Source organism: Rhinopithecus roxellana, chromosome 6, assembly GCF_007565055.1.
Source record: "Rhinopithecus roxellana isolate Shanxi Qingling chromosome 6, ASM756505v1, whole genome shotgun sequence".
NCBI lineage: Eukaryota > Metazoa > Chordata > Mammalia > Primates > Cercopithecidae > Rhinopithecus > Rhinopithecus roxellana.
In genome coordinates, this window is record NC_044554.1 from 41923344 (window position 1) to 41944994 (window position 21651).

Here is a 21651-nt window from a genome sequence, read left to right on the forward strand (position 1 = left end):
TACTGCCATCTGTAGCCTACTCTACCTCATCTCTGCAGTGTACTTCCCTTTAAATAACTCTCTGCTCCTTATTTCACTTCAATAAATTCTCTTTTTTGGCTAAATTAGTGGTTTTGTCCAAAATCTTTCTCCCAAGATGACAAAGAACTGAGAAGTCCTATACTTCCTGGTACTGGTATCACCACTTCTGCCATATTCCACTGGCCAAAGCAGTTCCAAAGGTCTGCCTAGGTTCAAGGAGAGGGAACGTAGACTTCCGCCTCTTGATGGAGAAGTCAATATCATATCCTGAAACGAGCAAAGAGGATAGGATATATACTAGTGCTGCCTTTTTTGCAAAATGCGCTGGGCCACGCAACCCCATCTTCCACATTTCTCCAGGCACTCGGGCTTCACACGCTGGCCACGTGCTTTCGCAACCTTGTTTCTTTCCTTCGCGGTCCCGTTGAACAGGAGTGCCCTCACCCACTTCATCATCCTTCAAGGGCAGCTCAAATAACACTTCCTGGGTGACGTTTCCTGGATCCTTTCGGGAAAAATGAACTATTCTCCCTGTGCACTCCCTCTGCACCATGGTTGGACCTCTAGTTAGCATGTTTTCCTCTCTGCTATATTATTACTATTATTATTTTGAGACAGAATCTCACTGTGTTGCATAGGCTGGAGTGCAGTGGCATGATCTCAGCTCACTGCAATGTCTGCTTCCCAGGTTCAAGCGATTCTCGTGCCTCAACCTCCTGAGTAGCTGGTACTACAGGTGCAGGCCACCACACCAGGCTACTTTTAGTATTTTTAGTAGAGATGGGGTTTTCCCAGGTCGGCCAGGCTGGTCTCGAACTCCTGACCTCAAATGATCTGTCCACCTCAGCCTCCCAAAATGTTGGGATTACAGGCATGAGTCACCGCACCCAGCCTCTGCTATATTATTTAAGTCTATCTCCCCACCCCCACCGTGAGACTGTTAAATTCATCTTCCAACCTCCATTGCCTAGCCCATAGTCTAGCCCAGAGGAAGTTCTGAATAATTATGTTTGCCAAGTTACGTGTACATCTGAGAGATGGCCCAAGGAAGAGAGGCAGTCATGGCAGGATGGCCATGATTCTGTGTGGAGCATCAACTTCTAGACCCATCAGGCTTGTTCTAAGTCAGGGACCTTTTGTTGAGGAGATCCTGCATATTGGTGTCAAAGCTGGTCCTGGTGTCCCAGATCCCAGGATTAAGGTAAATATGCACAACCATGTTTGTGAAGCAGAATTGCCCCTGGCTGGGTCTGGAGTGAGGAAGTTGTGGAGGAAAACGTTCTTAGTTACAGTTACACTCGCTCAGCCTTGACTACAGCCTGACACTGCAGATTCACGGTCTCAAATTTAACATATCCAAAATGTTCTGTTTCTCCCACCCAGTCTCACCCTGGCCCAGCCTCTGCCTCCCCAAGTCTTCCCATTTCAAAACAAAGCCCCCTTTGCTCAAGCTGAAAACCCTCCATGACCACTCCTTGAATCCTTTCCTGTGTTCACACCCTAGACTCCAGCCATCAAGTCCCAGCAGCACCACCTTTGAATAAACCCTGAATCTGATCACTTCTCCTCTTCTGCCCCAGCACCCTGGCCAAGCCACCACCATCTCATCCAGATAGTTGCAGAGGCTCCGGATCATTCTCTACTTCCACGTTCTCCTCTCTCATCCTGACCATCTGCACAATAGCTCAAGTGACCTTTCTGAAACATACATCAGGTCACATCACTCTTGTGTGCAGACCCCTTCCAAGGGCCACCCATAACCCTGGGGGGTGAAATCCCAGCTCCATGCTTGGTATGAAGGCCCTGAGTGATGTGCCCTTTGGTCACCCCTTCCTCTCCTCATGGTCACTCGGGTGGCTCTCCAAGCTCCAGTACCATTGGCCTTCCCCTCTTTCTCAAGCATGCCAGCCTTGTTCCCATCTCCAGCACTTCGCACTGGCTGTTCCCCACCCTTGGATGCTCTTCCTTCCATCTCATGATTGGCTCTTTCAAAGAGGATCTCTAGCTTCTCTAGCTTCTGGTCACCCTCTCCCACTGCCCTGCTTTTCCTTCCTCTGTGATTCTTATCCCTACTAGAATTACGATATGTAACTATTGGTGGACTTTGTAAACCAAAAATCAAATCCTAAGCTCCCCAAATGACTGAGTGGACCTCACTCCCTGAATCTTGGACAGAGGGGCCCCAAAGAAAATCTGAAAACCTAGTTCAGGCCATGATGGGAAGGGAGGTTGGATACACCTCACTATACCCCTTCCATTTTGGAGTCTAGGCACAACTGACCAACATTAACATTAAAATAGAGACCGTAAGACAGAAAAAAAAAACAGACTCTATAGTAATAAGGTACCCAACTCCAACCTGACCCTGGTACAGCATCACATGATACATAGCAGGCCCTGAAGGAAATCAAACTATTTTACCCCCAAATATATTTGTCTGACATATTTTGGAATGGCCCTGCAAAGCTGTCTCTTGAGGGGGAAAATTTGCACTCTGTAGAGAACACCCTTCGCTTCCTGGGTCTATTCCTGATCCAGGAGAGATTTAACTAAGCATCTGACACCTTTTAAGGTCTGATAAGATACAGTTACCATCAATTTTCTCTGAAGCCTGCTACTCAGAGTCTTCATCTACATGACAAGAACCTCAGCTTCCACAACTCTCCTTTCCTTTCTCCTGACTTCAACTCTTCAGGCAAAGCTTAAATCTTTCAACCAATTGCCCATCAGAATATCTTTGAATCCACCTATGACCTGTAAGCTCCTCCTACCCCTTGAGATGCCCCACCTTTCTCAGTGAACTAGTGTATAACTTCCATGCATTGATTTATGTCTTTGGCTCTAACTCCTGTCTCCCTAAAATGCATAAAATCAAGCTGTAACCCAACTACCTTGGGCACATGTTCTCAAGACTTCCTGAAGCTGTGTCATGGGCCATTTGGCTTAGAATGAACCTCTTCAGATCTTTTACTGAGTTTAGATTTTTCATTTGTATTTTTTGGTCACCAACTTGTTTGTTGTATGTCTCTTTCAGTAAAATGTCAAGTCCAGGAGACCAGAGACCATGTCTATCCAGGGCTGTGTTGGTCCTTGGCACCTCTCCTGTCTGCAGCATGCTTTGCACTGGGTGTGGATTTGGGGAGGCAAGTGGCAGGAGGACCCTTACTCACCTAAAACAGGCAAGGAAAGAGGCAGTACAAGAAGCAACAAAACAAAGAGAAAAAAAATAAATAAATAAAGCAAAAAACAAAAACAGCAGGAATCAGAAAAGAGTGACTGGTCTTCCTAAAGGAGATCTGCTGCCTTCTGGGGTATCGTACTCCTAGCCTCTGCAGAAATGGGGTCCTTATCCTTTGAGGCTTGTTCCTTGGGATCCTGTATGTGTGGGGGCCTCAGGGTTGGGGAGCTTCCAGGGAAATGCAGAACTGCCCCCACATGTTCTGCAGCCCCTTGCCTGTTTTCTCCCTTCCCAGAGGAGCCTTGGAACTGGATCTAACCCAAACATAGCTGCCCCCTCAGCTTCTGTTCATCTTTTAGCAGGGGGATTATATTCACCAAGCTGAGCAACTAGCGACCTCCTTCAGCACCCACTGGGGAAGAAATCATTAATGCCAAACACAAAGAAACTCCAATTTGCAGTTCCTTTACAGCCATTCCCAGCATTCGGATAATGAATGTGTTTTGCACACAGTTGCAGGAGGTAGGGCTTCAGGAGACAGGAGTAAAGAAGTCCCAGGTCTTTGAGCACAGGCAGCTCTGCCAATTTCAGGCAATGTGACCTGTGACCTGAAGTCTTCCTCTGCGAAATCAGGGTGGTTGTACATACCTTGTACATACCTGCTTACCTGGCAAGCGTGGTGGGAATCACCAATTATGACAATGGACACGTCGCTGCTTGGTAAACAGTTTCATTGCACTCCATCTTTGATTGCACCTCACTTGGATATCCCCTTTGCAATGTAAGGAACTTGGCTCCAGTTTTCCTGAAAGAGCTTGAACTTGGCTTTCCCTTAGCACAGTCGTGCTGTTCATGATTGTTGTAACCACCTTGGTAACTCCAAATAACAAGAAGGCCAAGGCTTATATAAAGAACTCACTTGCCCCTTAGACTTGGAGTTGATGTTCAAGAGGAACATAGGAATATGCTGTGGACTTTTCAAGGGTCCCTAGAACCCTCCTCTTCCCTTCTTTTCTTGTGAATCACTAGGCAGAGGGAGATGGTCAGGTCCTACTCTGTCCAAGTAAGTGGATGAGGCAGGGGAACCATGGGGTCTCCACAGGGGGATGGTTAGTGGCTCAAGGACAGGTTGGGAAGGAAGGGCACAAAGACAGGCAGAAGAGGTTCTGGCACCTGGTGGGTCTAAGTGGTGGGTCTATTCCTCAGGAAGACCATGAGAGACACACAGCATTCCTACTTTTCAAGAGGAAAATTGAGTGTGCTCTGTCCCAGAAATGTCCTGGATGAAACAGCTTCTGATCTTTGCCCTGCAGTGACTCTGGGCCCCAGACTGTTCTTGGGGACTGGAACCCTTGCACTGAGAATGCTGACCAGCAAGGCAAAAATTATGAGTTTGTCTTCCTGATAACCTGAAGGAGTGTGTGTGTGTGTTTGAATGAGTATCTGTCTCACACTCACTGTCCATCCATCCATCCATCCATCCACCCATCCATCCATTAATGGATGGATCCACCATTCGATCATTAATCAACAAACTTGTACTGGGCTCCTAACGTACAGGACTTCCACACCTGTTACCTTCCGACCTTTTCAACCCTGTGAAGTCAGGCCACTCATCCTATCTTACTACCAGTACCACTGAGGCTTAGGGAGTCTAAGAGCTTCCAGGGTCATGCAGTGACATCATGTAGGGTTGGGATTAGAACCTAGATATTCTGTCTCAAAGTCGACTTTTCCATCTAATGTAATAACAGCTATCGTTATGTCCAGTTTGTGCTTTGTGTTAGAACCTGAACTAGGGGTTTTATGCGTATCTTACTTAATATCCACTGCTCTGGTTTGATCGTGTGTTCCCTCCAAAATTCATGTTGAAACTGAACCTCCATTGTGGTGGTATTGAGAGGTGGTGACTTTTTGGGAAGTGATTAAGTCATGAGGACTCCCACTCTTATGAGCAGATTAATGGCCTTTACTTCTCTTATTCTTCTGCTCTTCTGCCATGTGAGGACTCAGAGTTTGTCCCCTTTCCATCCCTTCCTCTATGTAAGGACACCTGAATGGCCCCATCTATGAGCAATGGGCCTCCTCCAGACACCAAACCAACCACTGTCTTGATGTTGGACTTCCCAACATCTAGAACTGTGAGAAATAAATTTCTGTTCTTTAGAAATTACCCAGTCTATGGTCTTTTGTTATACCTGTTGAACAGTTTGGATATTTGTCCCCTCCAAATCTCATGTGAAAATGTGATCCCCAATGTTGGAGGTAAGGTCTGGTGGGAGGTGTTTGGGTCATGAGATTGGATCCCTCATGAATGTCTTGGTGCCATTTTCTCAAGAGTGAATGAGTTCTCACTCTTAATTCCCATGATAACTGATTCTTAAAAGGACTCTGGCACTTCCCTCCTCTCTGTCTTGCTCCATTTCTCATCATGTGATATGCTGGCCCCCTTTACCTTCCACCATGAGTGGAAACTTCCTGAGGTCCTCACCAGAAGCAGATGCTGGCACCATGTTTCTTGTGCAGCCTGCAGAACTGTGAGCAAAATAAACCTCTTTTCTTGATAAATTACCCAGCAGACGGACTAAGACACCCACCTTTTGAGGTGAACAGTATTCACCCAACTTTCCAACTGAGTCAATAGAGGCCAAGAAGGGTTAAATGATTTGCCCAAGGCTATTCAGTGTGGAAGTCTTGGTACCCTGGGTGGGACAGACAAAGCAGCTGGCAGCTGCCATGGAGCCTGCAGCCTGGGGAGAGGGAGAACTTTGCCTTGGAGAACAGAGGGTGTGGTAGCTCTCTCAGGCCTCCAGAGGTCCAGCCAGCCCTGGGCCAAAGCATTCTGCAGAAGTCTTTCGTAGAGGAGGTCCTGTGAGCCCAGGGGCCCAGGGATTTGAAACTGGGATTTGAACTCTCATCCTTCTGAATTGAAGGTCATGTCTGTGCTACAAATCCCACCCTCCACCCCCTGCTTACAATGCATACTTAAAAACCAGCTTTATTGAATATAATTCACATGCAATGCAATTCATTACACAACTCATTGGGTTTTAGTATATTCACAGAGTTAATTGTCACTAGAATTTTAGAACATTTTCATCACTTAAAAAGGAAGCCCTACCTTTTATCTGTCATCCCCCAAACTCCATACCCCTGGGTCCTAGGCAAGCACTAAGCTACTTTCTATCTCCATAGATTTGCTGATTCTGGACACTTCGATACAAGTGGAATCATATGATATATGATCCTTTGTGACTGCCTTCTTTCACTTAATGTGATGTTTTGAGATTCATCTGCATTTTAGCATGCATCAGTACTTCATTGTTTTTTCTATGGCTTAATAATATTCCACAGTGTGGATAGTCCACAGTCCACATTTTGCTTATCCATTCATCAGTTGATAGTCATTTGAGTTGTTTCCACTCTTGGCTATGGTGGATAATGCTCATAATGCATATTTAAAATTTTTTATTTAATTTTTTAAAATTTTTTATAGATGTGGGGGTACACATGCAGTTGTGTGTTACCTGAATATATTGCATAGTGGTGAAGTCTGGGCTGCTAGTGTACCTATCACCCAACTAGTGTACATTGTACCCAATAGGTAGTATTTCATCCTTCAGCTCCCTCCCACCTCCCCACCTTTTGCAGTCTCCAATGTCTATAATTCCACTCTGTATGTCTGTGTGTACCCATTGTTTAGCTCCCACTTGTAAGAGAGAAAATGTGGTTCTTGACTTTTTGTTTCTGGGTCATTTTACTTAGGGCAATAGCCTTCAGTTCCATCCACGCTGCTGCAAAAGATGATTTCATTCTTTTTCATGGGTGAGTAGTATTCCATGATATGTGTGTGTGTGTGTTGTGTGTGTGTGTGTGTGTGTTATATAAATATATATACACACACACAAAATATATATATATATATGTTGTGTATATATATGTACACACACACACAACACACACACAGACCATGGAATACTACTACAACAAAAATGCAAGATATATATGAGATACATGTCTAGATCTCACATTTTCTTTATCCAAACATCTATTGGTAGACACTTAGGTTGATTCCATGACTTTGCTATTGTGAATGGTGCTGTGATGAACATATGACTATAGGTGTCTTTTTGATAAAATTTATTTTCCTTGGGTAGTTACCCAGTAGTGGGATTATAGGACTGAAGAATATTTCTATTTTCACTTCTGTGAGAAATCTCCGTACTGGTTTCCATAGAGGTTGTACTAATTTACATTCCCACCAATGATGTATGAGCATTCCCTTTTCTCTGCATTTTTTCCAACATCTGTTGTTTTATGGCTTTTACTAATAGCCATTCTGACTGGTAGGAGATGGTATCTTATTGTGGTTTTAATCGTATTCCTCTGACGATTAGTGATGTTGAGCATTGTTTCAAATGTTTTTTGACTACTCGTTTGTCTTCTTTTAAAAAATGTCTGTTCACATCCCTTGCTCACTTTTTAATGGGGTTATTTGTTTTTTCCTTGTTGAGCTGTTTATGTTCCTTGTAGATTCTGGACACTAGCCATTTGTTGGATGCATTTACAATGCACTTAGAAAAGAGAAGATAGGAAAAAAAAAAAAAAAAAAACCCACAGAAGATAAAAGAGACCCAAGGCCTGGGCAGTTCACATTGCCTACTTGCCCATCTCAAGAATGGACAGTGTGCTGGGTGCAGTGGCTCACACCTGTAATCCCAGCACTTTGGGAGGCTGAGATGGGCAGATCACCCGAGGTCAGGAGTTCGAGACTAGCCTGGCCAACATGGTGAAAAAAAAAATGGCTGGGTGTGGTGGCACATGCCTATACTCCCAGGTACTCAGGAGGCTGAGGCAGAATAATTGCTTGAACCCAGGAGGTAGAGGTTGCAGTGAGCTGAGATCCCGCCACTGGGATCTCAGCTCTAGCCTGGGCAATAAGAGTGAAACTTCGTCTCAAAAAAATAAAAAAATATTAAGAATGGACAGTGTGAGTGAGGGTGGTCATGGCGAGAACAGAGAGCTGGCCTAGCTGCCACCCACCCTGAGGCCATGCCCCTGGGCTTAAATAACCTCCTCTATGAGAGACTTCTTCAGAATGCTTCAGCCTACGGCTGGCTGGACCTCTGGAGGCCTGAAGGGAGCTGCCACACCCTCTCTTCTCCAAGGGAAGATTCTCCCTCTCCCCAGGCTGTAAGCGCCATAGCAGCTGCCAGCTCCCTGGTCTGTTACACCCAGAACAGGGATCAGGGAGAGACAGGGTGCTGGCATTTTCTCTGTACACTCCTATAGCCAGACAGCCCCAGGCCCCCGCCTCTCCTGACACAGTCACATACCTCACCCTTTGAATCAATTTTGCACCAGCCAGGGCACCACTTAGCAGGTTCGTTAGGTCTCTGTTGCTCTGCTGGAGAGGAAACTCATTTGCAGGGTAATTTAAAAAGCCTGTTACATGCATCTGATTCCAGAAATGAACCTTTTGATTCCTCAAAGAAGAAAAAGTAAAAAAAACTTGAAAGGCGTTTATTACTTTTTTAATGAAATGGGCAAGATGTGGATTCTCACTTCAGGAGAAAAAGAGCAGGAGAGATTGCTGGCTCAGTGGGGACCCCTACCTTTAGCCCTTGCACTTCCAGTGGCTGAGAGAGATCAAGTGTTGGTTATCTCCTTAGAAAGATGTCCTGCAGTCTTGGTGGCAGCCACTGTGAGTGAGCCTTGGAGATACTGAGATAGGATAGGTTTTGATGGGAGCTGGGCCAGTGTATGTCAGGGGGGAAAAGTACCAGGAGCTAAATGTGCGAGCTACAACAGAACAGCATGTTCTGGGCAGCATCATGGGCCTCATAGTTGCAGAATCATTTAGAAGAATGAAAGCAGAAGGACAGGAGACTCCGAAGTAGATAGCATCAATGTTGACCCGCTCAAAGTGGGAAGTGGGCTCAAACTCAGGAACAGAGATTTTCTGAGCCAGCACATTACAGAATCTGAAGATTTCTTGGAACAAGAAGATTTGTTAGATCTGTGGCCACCAAATGAACCACGGTTACAGAGGCCGGGAAGCAGGCAGGACAGGGAAAGCAGAAGCCCTCTTGGTGCCACCGTTAGAAGGACAGAGATGAGTCAGTGGTTTGGGGGGACATATTAGTAATAGAACATGTCCTGTTACTCACAATTCTGCATTGCTGGGGACACATCTGCAGAGCAGGCCTAGGTTAGCAAAGGGACCAGATGTCCTTAGGGTTTCTACCCCACACCTGTCTCCTTACACAGGTGTCCCGGTGTGACAACAAGCTGGTGATACTCCATGTACTCCTGCATCTGGGGTGGCTTGCTGTGCACTACCCAGTGATGTGGACTTGGGACCATGGGAGAGGATGCCTCCTCATTCCAGGGATTCCTGGGCCCCTCTGCTGGCCTCAGGCAGGAAAGGGCTGGGGAGTTGTGATGGGGTACATGAATCATGAGTTCTGAGATCCAAATTTGGGGAAACGGTGAATCAGGGAGATTGAAGAAAGAACTTCAAATCGTGGGGAGCTGCAGAGTTTACGAGTCTTTGGGGCTCCCTGTTGAGGCAGAGCTAGTCTGCATCTCAGGGGCTCCCTTTGCCTCTGGGTCACCACCTAAACAGTTGGAAAGCAGTTTGTTCTCCAGGTGCCCTGGGACTCATTTTGATGCAGTATCAGAGCGTGGCATAGCATAGCTGGAAACTGTCTTAACTGTGGGGTCCTGGGGTTTTAAACAGATCCCAAAACCCTAAGAGGTTGCTTAAAAGGAGTCTCTGGGAAACTAGAGGGAAAGAGGGCACGACAGAACTGGCCACCAGCTGGCCTACATAGAGTCTTTGTGCAAATTAGAAAAAGCAGCCCTATTGGGCAGATGCATCCCTTTAGGCGCATGCCTGGTACCAGATAGAATCTCTTTGCAAAGAAAAAGACATATGATTTGGCAGATGAACTGCAGGCTGGATTTGTGCTGCCTCTGTGCAGTCTACAACCTACTCAACCATATGTAGGCTGCATCATGACCCTGCGAAAAATCTCCACGTCTTCATACCTGGAACCTGTAAATGTTATCCCTCAGGGCAAAGCAGACTTGCAGATGTGATTAAGTTAATGATTTTGAGATGGGGAGATTAGCTTGGATTATTGAGTGGATGCAGTGTAATCACAAGGGTTCTTATAAAAGGGAGGAAAGAAGGTGAAAGGAGGAGGTAGGAGATGTGATTCCAGGAATGGGTCATGTGCCAAGGAGTGCAGGTGGGGGACGCTTCTAGAAACTGGAAACAGCAAGAAAACAGATTCTCCCCAAGAACTTCTGAAAGGAATGAGTCCGCCAATACCTTGACTTCAGCCCTGTGAGACCTGGCTTTTGACCTCCAAAACAGTAAGTTAATAATATGTGTTGTTTTAAGCCACCAAGTCAGTGGTAATTTGATACAGAAGCAGTAGTGTATTAGTTCATTCTCATGCTGCTGTAACGAACTGCCTGAAACTGGGTAATTTATAAAGGAAAGAGGTTTTATTGACTCACAGTTCCGCATTGCTGGAGAGGTCCCAGGAAAGTTACAATCATGGCGGAAGGCAAAGGAGAAGCAGGATGGAGTGAGGGGAAGCAGGGGAAATGCCAGATGCTTATAAAACCATCAGATCTCGTGAAACTCACTCATTATCAATGAGAACAGCATTGGGGAAATTGCCCCCGGAATCCAATTACCTCCAACTGGTCCTGCCCTTGACACGTGGGGATAATGGGAGAGATTTGGGTGGGGACACAGAGTCAAACCATATCAAGCAGGAAATAGCTCTTCCATTGCCTCCTTCCTCAAGCAAGCCTTCTATTTTCATCTGTGAAGTACATTGGAATTCCAAGTAAGATTTCATTTGAAGAAGCAGGACTGCTGCTGAAAGCATTTGAAAAATACATTGCTAGATGGCAAAGTATTGTTTCAATGTTAAATTTACTGAAGTTGATAACTGCACTGGAGTTCTAAGAGAATCTCCTTATTCTTAGGAAATACACCCAGAAACATTTAGTGTAGTACATGGAACTTATTCTGAAATGGTTCAGAAAAATGTGTGTGCGTAATGTGCACATACATACATATATGAAGAGACAGAGTGATACATAAAACTGGTGGAAACATCTTCACAATAGGTAAATCTCAGTGAAGGCATATATATGCATGTTCTTCATGTTCTTACAACTTTTCTATAAATTTCAAGTTATTTCCAAATAACAAAGTGAAGAAGAAAACCTGTGATCCAATTTGATATGATTTGGTTATGTCCCCACCCAAATGTCACCTTGAAATGTAGCTCCCATAATTTCCACGTGTTGTGGGAGTGACACGGTGGGATGTAATTAAATCATGGTGGAGGTTCTTTCTTGTGCTTTTTCTCATGATAGTGAATAAGTCTCACGAGATCTGATGGTTTATAAAGGGGAGTTTCCCTACACATGCTGTCTCTTGCCTGCTGCCATGTAAGACGTGAGCTTGCTCCTCCTTTGCCTTCTGCTGTGATTGTGAAGCCTCCTCAGCCATGTGGAACTGTGAATCCATTAAACCTCTTTTTCTTTATAAATTACCCGGTCTCAGATATGTGCTTATTAGCAATGTGAGAACAGACACAACTTCTCTCCGGTTAGGGATGAGAACTTGGAAAGTCATAGGACCTCAGAAATAGTTTGTAGCTAAACTGAGACCACTGGCCTCTGATGTTAATGGAGTTTTTTGAGGCAAACACTCCTGGGAGTTGTAGTATATTAAACCAGTTTATTCTAAGGTGTTGATGACTTCCCAGGGGCTATTGTTCTGACTATAAGATTTTGGTTGCCCAATGGCTTTCTGACCGTAGGTGGAGCACGGAAATGATCTCAAAGGGTGACAAAAAGCCCAGAAACTTTCCAGTTTCTTCATGAGTCATCTTGTCCTAGAAACATCCCATCATGACATTATTTGCCACTATCCTGAGCATATAAAGGTATTGGAATTCACGAACTGTCTTTCCAGTGTCCCAGGGAAGACTCTGATCATTCATTCATTGATTTATTTAATCAATAAACATTTATTGAACACATGCTGTGTGGTCAGTTTATTATAAGTGCTAGTCACACAATAACAAATAATGTAGCATGAATAAGTGAGACAGTTTGCATGGAGCTTACATTTTAGGGGAGAGAAAGGATTAAGAAGTAAAACAAAAGAAAAATTTTGTTTAGTGGTAAAGAAGATAGTAAAAAAGGGTGTTATCATAAGACAGCAGTTCCCAGCTATTTTGATTGCATGCCTCTTTATCAAAACACTTTGAGCAGGCTGGACGTGGTGACTCATGCCTGTAACTCCAGTGCCTTGGTGAGGCTAAGGTGGGAGGATTCCTTGAAGCTAGGAGTTTGACACCAGGCTGGGCAACATAGTGAGACCCCATCTTTAACCCCCCAAAATTTTGAGCACTTACCGTAATACATGCACACATTTAGACATATGCATAAATAATTGTTTATACCTAATATGATGTACCATTGTACTAAGGCATTATAAAACACACAAAATAGAGATGTTATAAAAGTGGGGTGAAACATGACAGAGATGAAAATTCTATCACTTTCTTCTTGTTCCTCATTAGGTTATATTTTGCACCCCAGGGGGGTGTGCGGTGCTCTGAGGCCCCCTGAGGGAGAGGAAAGGGATCAGAATGGCCAAGGAAGGTATCTCCGGGAAGGAAAAGGAAAATAAAATATTGCAACCCCAAGCTCACTTGCTAAAGGGAAAGTTAAGCTTGGAAAACTGATTCAGTAAAACTACCTTCCTTTTGTTCCCAGACAGCTGTAATTTCACACGCTTACTTTATCTTATGTAAAATGTAGATCTACTGAGGGAGATGAATGCAAAATTGACTTTTCCCCCCACTCGGCTCTTTTCACATGTAAAATGTGGATTCAGTCAACACTCTTCAAAGCCTCACAATGATGTGACCACTTGCCTCACCGTCTACCCTCCCCCTCCTGCCCACTCTTTTCCCTTGAAATATTGAAGTTCACAAAATCCTCTTTGGAAAAAGCACAGGCCACAGATCTGACTGTAACTTGTGTTTCATTTTCCCAGGTGTGTCCTCAACCATGGCAAATTAAGCCTCTAAATCCACTGAGACTTGTCTCGGTCTCTTTTGGTTTACAGGGGAGATAGCATTTGCTTTGAGCCATAACCATGGAGAAGGAGTTGCCAAGAGGTCTTGGGGAGAAGCTTCTAAGTAGAGGGATGGGTAGTCACCAGACCCAGAGGAGGGAGTGGGCTTGGTGTTTCTGAGGAAGAGACAGAGGGTCAAGGTGGCGGAGCAGAGGTAATGCAAGGCAGAATAGCCAGAGTGCAATCTAAGAGGAAGGCAGAAGCCAGATCCAGGAGACCTGCAGGCCCTTCTGGGAGTGTGGATTTCATTCTAACATCCCAGGAAGCCATTAGAGGGCTCCCAGCAGGAAAATGATATAATCACTTGTATGTGTGTGTGTGTGTGTGTGTGTGTGTGTGTGTGTCTGTATATAGACATACACATATATATAGATACATACATATATATACATACAGATGTAGACACATACACATATATACATATATATTTTTTGGGTGGGGGAGAGGGACAGGGTCTTACTGTGTTCTCCAGGCTGAAGTGCAGTGGCACGATATACTCACTGCAGCCTAAAACTCCTGGGCTCAAGCCATCCTCATGACTCAGCCTCCTGAGTGACTGGGACAAAAGGTGCACACCACCACGACTGGCTAACTTTTAATTTTTGTAGAAATAGAGGTCTTGCTATATTGCCCAGGCTGGTCTCGAACTCCTGGCCTCAAGGGATCCTCCCACTTTGGCCTCCCAAAGTGCTGGGATGACAGGCATGCACTACTGCACTTAAACCATATATACATTTTAAACAATTTTACCAGCTGCTCTTAGAGAAGACATTGTAGGCTCGGGAGCAGAAATAGGGAGAACAGACAGAGCTTTCTGCAATAGTCTGGGTGGGAGATGATGGTGGTTTGAATTAGGGGTGGCAGAGGAGCAAGAGGGGAGCGAATGGATTGGGATCTATTTTGGAGGGAGAGTTGACAGTTTAGGTGGGCTGTGAAGGGGTGAAGGGTCGGGGCTCCTTCTGGATTTCTGGCCCGAGTAACTGGGTGAAAAGGGGTGCCCTTCACTGACATTGGAACTCGGGGTGAAGGACGGGCTCAATGCCAATCCTGATGGGAAAGAGAACAGGTGGACTCTTTTTTTTTTTTTTTTTTTTTTTTTTGAGATGGAGTCTCGCTCTCTCACCCAGGCTGTAGTGTAGTAGCGCGATCTCGGCTCACTGCAATTTCCGCCTCCCCAGTTCAAGCGATTCTCCTGCCTCAGCCTTCTGAGCTGGGATTACAGGTACGGGCCACCACACCCAGCTAATTTTTTTTTTTTGTATTTTTAGTAGAGACGGAGTTTTACCATGTTGGTCAGACTGGTCTCGAACTCCTGACCTTGTGACCTGCCAGGTGGACTCTTATATGTATGACTGTGTATACACATGCAGGGAAAGTCAGGACTGTGGGTGTACATGTGAGCATTGTGGAGGAGACAGGTGGAGGCTTCTGGGCACGGCTGGCCTGTGCATGGTGTCAGAGAGCAGTGTGTAAGTAGCAGGGGTCAGCACGGGAACCCAGGACAGGAGAAAGCTGCAGAAAGATAGCGAAACATCACTAGACAGGCACTGCACCCTCATTCAAATTTTGCCCCCATTCAGTCGAAATTGTTTTGCGTTGTGAAGTGATATAGCTTTATTGCTGCAGCAGCCTCGGGGTTCTGGAGCTGGGAGGCTCAGAGGACCTTTGCTATGGAAGAATGTCAAGTTCACTGTCTGGCAGCAGGTGGCTGGCTCAGAAACCTCTGCATGCAGGAGCCCACAATGGTCCCTGAGGAGGCACTTGTGCAGCGCGCCCGGACTCTCCTCCCTGACTCCTCTCTTCCTCTGCATTGCAGCTGGTTCCCAGGGCCTGGAGCTCATGACACCTTGACAAATGATGCAGCCCAGCAAAGCAAATCACTATTCCAGCAAGAGAGACGTAGGCTTCTCCAGGAGGGCCAAACGCATTTTCACACGTTTGTCTGTAGAGCTGGTACACTGCCCAGTGACAGATTCCTGCAGTAAGCAATAGCATTTGATTTTCTTATAATAGCACTTAATATGTCTTTTTTTTTTTTTTTTTTTTCTGGAGACAGGGTCTCACTCTTGCCCAGGCTGGAGTATAGTAGTGAGATCATAGCCCCCTGCAGCCTCCAACTCCTGGGCTCAAGCGATCCTCCCATCTCAGCCTCCCAAAGTGCTGGGCCTACAGGCATGAGCCCATCCTGTCTGGCCCAGTATTCTCATCTTAACTTAAACATTATTTTCTGCTAACTCCAAGTTTTAAGACAAAGTTTTGCTCCTTTCTAATGAATTGCAGATTGAAGACTCATCTCTGAAGCCACCTATGACTTGTAAGTTCCTACTTCAAGATTTCACCTTTTTGAGGCCCAACCAATACATACCTTCCATGTATTGATGTATGTCTTTGCCGACAACTCCTGCCTCCCTAATATGTGTAAAACCAAAGTGTAATCTGACTGCCTTGGGACCACCTACTCGAAGCTTCTTGGGTTTGGGTTTTCCCTGGGCCATAGTCACTCACACGGGCTCAGAATAAACCTCTTTAAAACATTTTACAGAGTCTGATTTTTCCATTAAAAAGTTCAAAATACTAATTTTTGAGCTAGCTCCCAGGCATCTAATTAACTGGATACTGGAGGCCCAGGGTTGGCAAGGACCCAAACGAAGACTGAGGGCATCTTTCTTTGCTGAGCCTGAACCCCCATAACTTCCCGCAACACCTCCTAAGATAGGAAGCTCGCGGCCATAATCTTCAGGTGTTTCTCACTTTAGAAAATTCTTCCTTAATCCAAGGCAAAATTCTGCCTCTTGTCATTTCCATTTATTGATCCTGATTCTGTCCTCTAGATAGGAAACAAAACAAAGCTTTTTCGCCATGAAAGCTTCGGAGGAAGTATTCAGTGTTCTTCATAATCTTCAAGAGCTAAACCTTTTTTTTTTTTTTTTTTTTTTTTTTTTCACACAGTGTCTCACTCTGTCACTCAGGGTGGAGTGCAGTGGTGTGATTTCAGCTCACTGCAACCTCCACCTCCCCGGTTCAAGCAATTCTCATGCCTCAGCCTCCTGAGTAGCTGGAATTACAGGTGCATGCCACCACGCCCAGCTAATTTTTGTATTTTTAGTAGAAACAGTTTCACCATGTGGACAAACTGGTCTTGAACTCCTGATCTCAAGTGATATGCTGCCTTGGCCTCCTGAAGTGCTGGAATTACAGCATGAGCCACCACCCCCAGCCCAGCTAAACCTTCTTGAAGCTAAATGTTCCCAGGTCCTCTGATGGCTCTTCTGATTATGGCATTTTAGAAGTTTGTCCTTCCGGTCACAGCGTGGGGCCAGGCTGGCCTTAGCTGGTAATGTAGGAAGAGGGGGACCAGATCTGCCCCCCTGGGGACCCAGGTGGTATGGACAGGAGGTGCCTATCTGCAGGGCAGAACGCAGGCCACAAGGGGTAATAATGGCTAACATTGATCAAGTGACCAGTATGTGCCAGGATTCAGCTAATTTTTTTTTTTTTTTTTTTTTTTTTGAGACAGAATTTTGCTCTTGTTACCCAGGCTGGAGTGCAATGGCACGATCTCAGCTCACCACAACCTCCGCCTCCCAGTTTCAAGCGATTCCCCTGCCTTAGCCTCCTGAGTAGCTGGGATTACAGGCATGCACCACCACGCCTGGCTAATTTTGTGTTTTTAGTGGAGACGGGGTTTCTCCATGTTGGCCAGGCTGGTCTCGAACTCCTGACCTCAGGTAATCTGCTCACCTGAGCAGTGCTGGGATTACAGGCATGAGCCACTGCGCCCTGCCTCAGCTAATTTAATGATCTCAACAAGCCATTCGTCCTTATTCCCACTCAGCAGATGATGAGACAGAGGCATGAAGAGGTTAAGTAACTTGCCCCAGGTAACAGAGCCAGGATGTGGCAGAACCAAATACAAATTTCTCTGTTCTCTCCAGGTCCCCTCTGCTAACTGCAATGCCCCTGCAGCAACAACAGATGGTGGCCAATGGATTACTCAGAAATGGGGGGTGGATGGGAGGACTCTCAGTGGCCTCCACATTCTCACTGCCTGCTTATAAACTCAGACTTGATTCAAGGCCTCCTGGGACTCAAGACCCACTTTGCAGAGCTCAGGAGTTGATGTCACCCAGCAGGAAGCTGGAACTAGAGCAAGGGCTGCTTGGGAGGAGCTGGGATACAGAGGGAGGGGCTGTCAGTGTAAGTGGGAAGCCCAGAGAAACCTCACCACTGCCAGAGGAGGGAAGGGTGGGGATGCACCCTGGTTGCTCCTCTCCTCCTCTCTTCCAAGCTTCTGTTTGTTACTTGCACTGGCAATAGGGCCTAGGAAATGTTGTCTGCAGGGATCACCACCTGTGACAGGAGCAGAGCAGAGAAACAAATCTTGGAGCAAATAGGCAAATGACTGGCACATTTGCAAATAGGTTTTGCTGAGACCTCCAGAAAAGAGGTCTCAGCAAAGCAGGTTGCGGAAAGACCGTCCCATTGGGCCAAGGTAGTCATGAATGGATCCTCGGACCAGAACATGTCCACTGGGGCACCCTTTGTCTTTTTTATTTTATTTATTTATTTATTTTTAAGCATTTTGACCTCCTGGGTTCAAGAAATCCTCCTGCTTCAGCCTCCTGAATATCGGGATTACAGGCATAAGCCATCATGCCCAGCCATTTTTTTAAAATACATTTAAAAATTACCATCCTTCATCATTTATTACCATTTTTAAAATTTATTATCATTATATAAAGAAAGATATTTTGTACAATAGGAAAAACAAGTGAAGTAAAGATATTTTAGGATGAATAAAAACTGATAAATCCCTTATAGCATGTCTGCACTTGAAAAAACCTAAAGGAAGTCCTTTATACTGAAGGCCGGTTATACCAAAGGGAAACAGAAATAGCAATCATGTGAATACATATGTAATCTACATTTTCTCTTTTTAAAATAGTTTTATTGAGATATAATTGATATGCAAATACCTACATAATCTAGTGTGTACATTTTGATGAGTTTGGACATATGCATGCACCTGTGATGCCATCGCCACAGTTGAGGTAACAAATACATCCATCACCTCCAAAAGTTTCCTTTTGTCCCTTTGCTTTTTGTGTGTGTGTGTGGTGATAACACTTAAAATGAGAACTACCCTCTTACATTTTTTTTTGGTTTTTGAGACAGGGTCTCACTCTGTTGCCCAGGCTGGAGTGCAGTGATGCAATCCCAGTTCACTACATCCTTGAACTCCTGAGCTCAAGTGTTCCTCCTGTCTCAGCCTTCTGAGTATCTGGGACTACAGGTCTGTGCCACTATGCCTGGCCTCCCAAAGTAGTAGGATTCCAGGCTTGAGCCACTACACCTGGCTGTCTCTTAAATATTTAAAAACACCTCCAGCTTGAGTGAGAGGCTTGTGTCCTCTGGGCAGTCACAGATGAGAAGAAACAGGACATCTGGTGCATCTCCTCAGTCCTGGGGGAACCCGTGTTGTTCTCTCTGTGAAAAAAGCAAAGCAGAGAAATCTGGTTAGACCACAATTGTTCCATGAAGTTCTGAGGAAGTCCTGGAATATTTGGACCCTCTTTAGGGACTCTGATATTCCCTGAGCTATGCTTCTAAGTGGCTGATAAATATGAAGAGATTGATTCCTTCACTTAAAAAGTATTTATTCAGCCTGGACAACATAGCGAGATCCTGTCTTTATGAAAAATATTTTTTAAAATTAGCTGGGAATGCTAGTTCATGCCTGTAGTCCCAGCTACTCAGGAGCCTGAGGCAAGAGGATCACTTGAGCCCAGGAGGTCAAGGCTATAGTGAGGTAGGACTGCACCTCTGCACTTCAACTTGAGCAACAAAATGATACCCTGTCTCAAAAAAAAAAAAAAAAAGGATTTATTGTAAGTGGAAGGCCTCTCTTAGTATTGGGTGTAGTAGAACTCTCTTGATGGCTAATTTTATCTGTCAACTTGGCTGGGCCATAGTGCCCGTATAGTTGCTTGAACATTATTCTAGATGTTTCTGAAAGGATGTTTTATTGGATGAGATTGACATTTGAATTAGTGGACTTTGAGTGAACCTGATTACAATCCAGAATGTGGATGGGCCTTGTCCAATCAGTTGAAAGCCTGCGTAGAACAAAGACTGATCTGCTCTGAGCAAGATGGAGAGTTCTGCCACCAGACAGTCTTTTGACTTGAACTGAAACATCAAGTTCTTCCCTGAGTCTCCAGCCTGCTGGCTCACCCTACAGATTTTGGACTTGCACCTCCACAATTTCTTTTTTATTTTTTTTATTTTTTATTTATTTATTTATTTTTTTTGAGATGGAGTCTCGCTCTGTCGCCTGGGCTGGAGTGCAGTGGCTGGATCTCAGCTCACTGCAAGCTCCGCCTCCCAGGTTTACGCCATTCTCCTGCCTCAGCCTCCCGAGTAGCTGGGACTACAGGCGCCCACCACCTCGCCCGGCTCGTTTTTTTGTATTTTTTTTGGTAGAGACGGGGTTTCACTCTTAGCCAGGATGGTCTCAATCTCCTGACCTCGTGATCCGCCCGTCTCGGCCTCCCAAAGTGCTGGGATTACAGGCTTGAGCCACCGCGCCCGGCCCACAATTTCTTAAAGGCAGTCTCTCTCGCTCTCTTCTCTCTCTCTTGCCATACACACATGCGTGTGCACACACACACACACACACACAATTCGTTCTGTTTCTCTGGACAATCCTGGTCAATACACCTCTGATAAGGATTTTTTTAAAAATTATTTATTTATTTATTTTAGAGACAGGGAGAACAAGCGTGAGCCTCCTTGTGGTTTTGGTCTCTGATGAGAGGTGGCTTCACCTCTGTTAACCCCACCCTGGGTCTGTCTTTTTACATTTCTCAGGTTGTTGAGGTTCTAAGAGGCCCAGGTCTCTCAGCTTGCCCTGCTCTGACTCAGCCTCCTCATCTGCTTGTCCACAATAGAGTCTAGACCAAGTCAAATTAGTAAGAAGGATGAGATAGAGACATATTATGTTAGCAAATGTTGGTAGAGAACTTGCCCTGCCACCAAGGTGTTTGCCTTTTTGGTTCCAGTTGGGCTTGGTTAAGGCAGAAAACCCACCTTTATTTAACACTGGTTGCTTGGGTTAGGTTAAACAATTGCGTTATTGTGGTTCACTTTGTAATAAATTGAGGTGAGTTATTTCAGCATGTTGACAAACTGGGTCTGATGATACCTACATATGTAGTTCTAGATAAAAGTTAGTGTGACAAAAGGATTTTTATCACAAAACTCTTTTTATGCTAAATATGTATTTTGCCCAAAAAACCAGTGACAACTTTTAATCCAACATAATAATTCACTGTCATACAAAGTCTTATAAGTTATTAATGTGCTGTATCTACATCTTTATTCAGGAATCATAAACACCCTAAGAGACAGGCAGGATGTGTATAGTTAACTCTGTCTTACCAAGAAGGAGAAGTAATCACTGGGTCTGAAATATGAAGCTCCCTTCTCTCTTCTGGCATTCTTTCAGTTTCTTGGTGTTTGATTTTCATGAATAATAATATTTTCCCACCAAACTGCCTGGTTTTGCAATATATACCCTCATGGAAATAGGGTACATCTTCACCTAATCTTTGGCCTGATATAGACATGGCCTGGAATGCATACTGACTCTCCTATGTTCTGCAGGTGTAGGAGAAAATCCTCGTTATATAAATTTTTGTCCAGCTCTAGGAGATGAGAAAAGGACTCCAGTACTCCAAAGTGAGTATCAGTCTCACTGTGCATCAGAATCACCTGGGAGTTCTAAAAATGATACATGTCTGGGTCCCACCCCAGTGATTTGTTTTCGATTGGTGTTACTTTTAAGTTCTCCAGGTGATACTCACATGCAGACAGAATTGGGTACCACTGGGCTAAAATAGGATCCATTTTACGTTTGGTCACCAGTTAAGGAAGCATCCCCTTTCCAGGTATTGGACATTAGGAGCATTATTTCTCCTCAACAACAGCATTGGCTGCTCCTTATACTTAAACTCTTTCTCCACTGGGTCTTCTGCAGTGTGCCTGATTCCCATGGGTGAAATCAGAGAGGATGTCATCTGCTCTCACTTAAGAACTGAGTTATAGCCAAAACTGAATTACAGCCTTCACTGGGGGGACAATGTGAGATAACAAATCCTCAGGGCGCTTGCCAGGGAAATGGAGACTGGGTTGATGGCTGCTACAAATAATACACGTAAGCCCCCTCATCTATGTCCCATCTGGGATCTTAGGAGTTTGCTTTGTATGG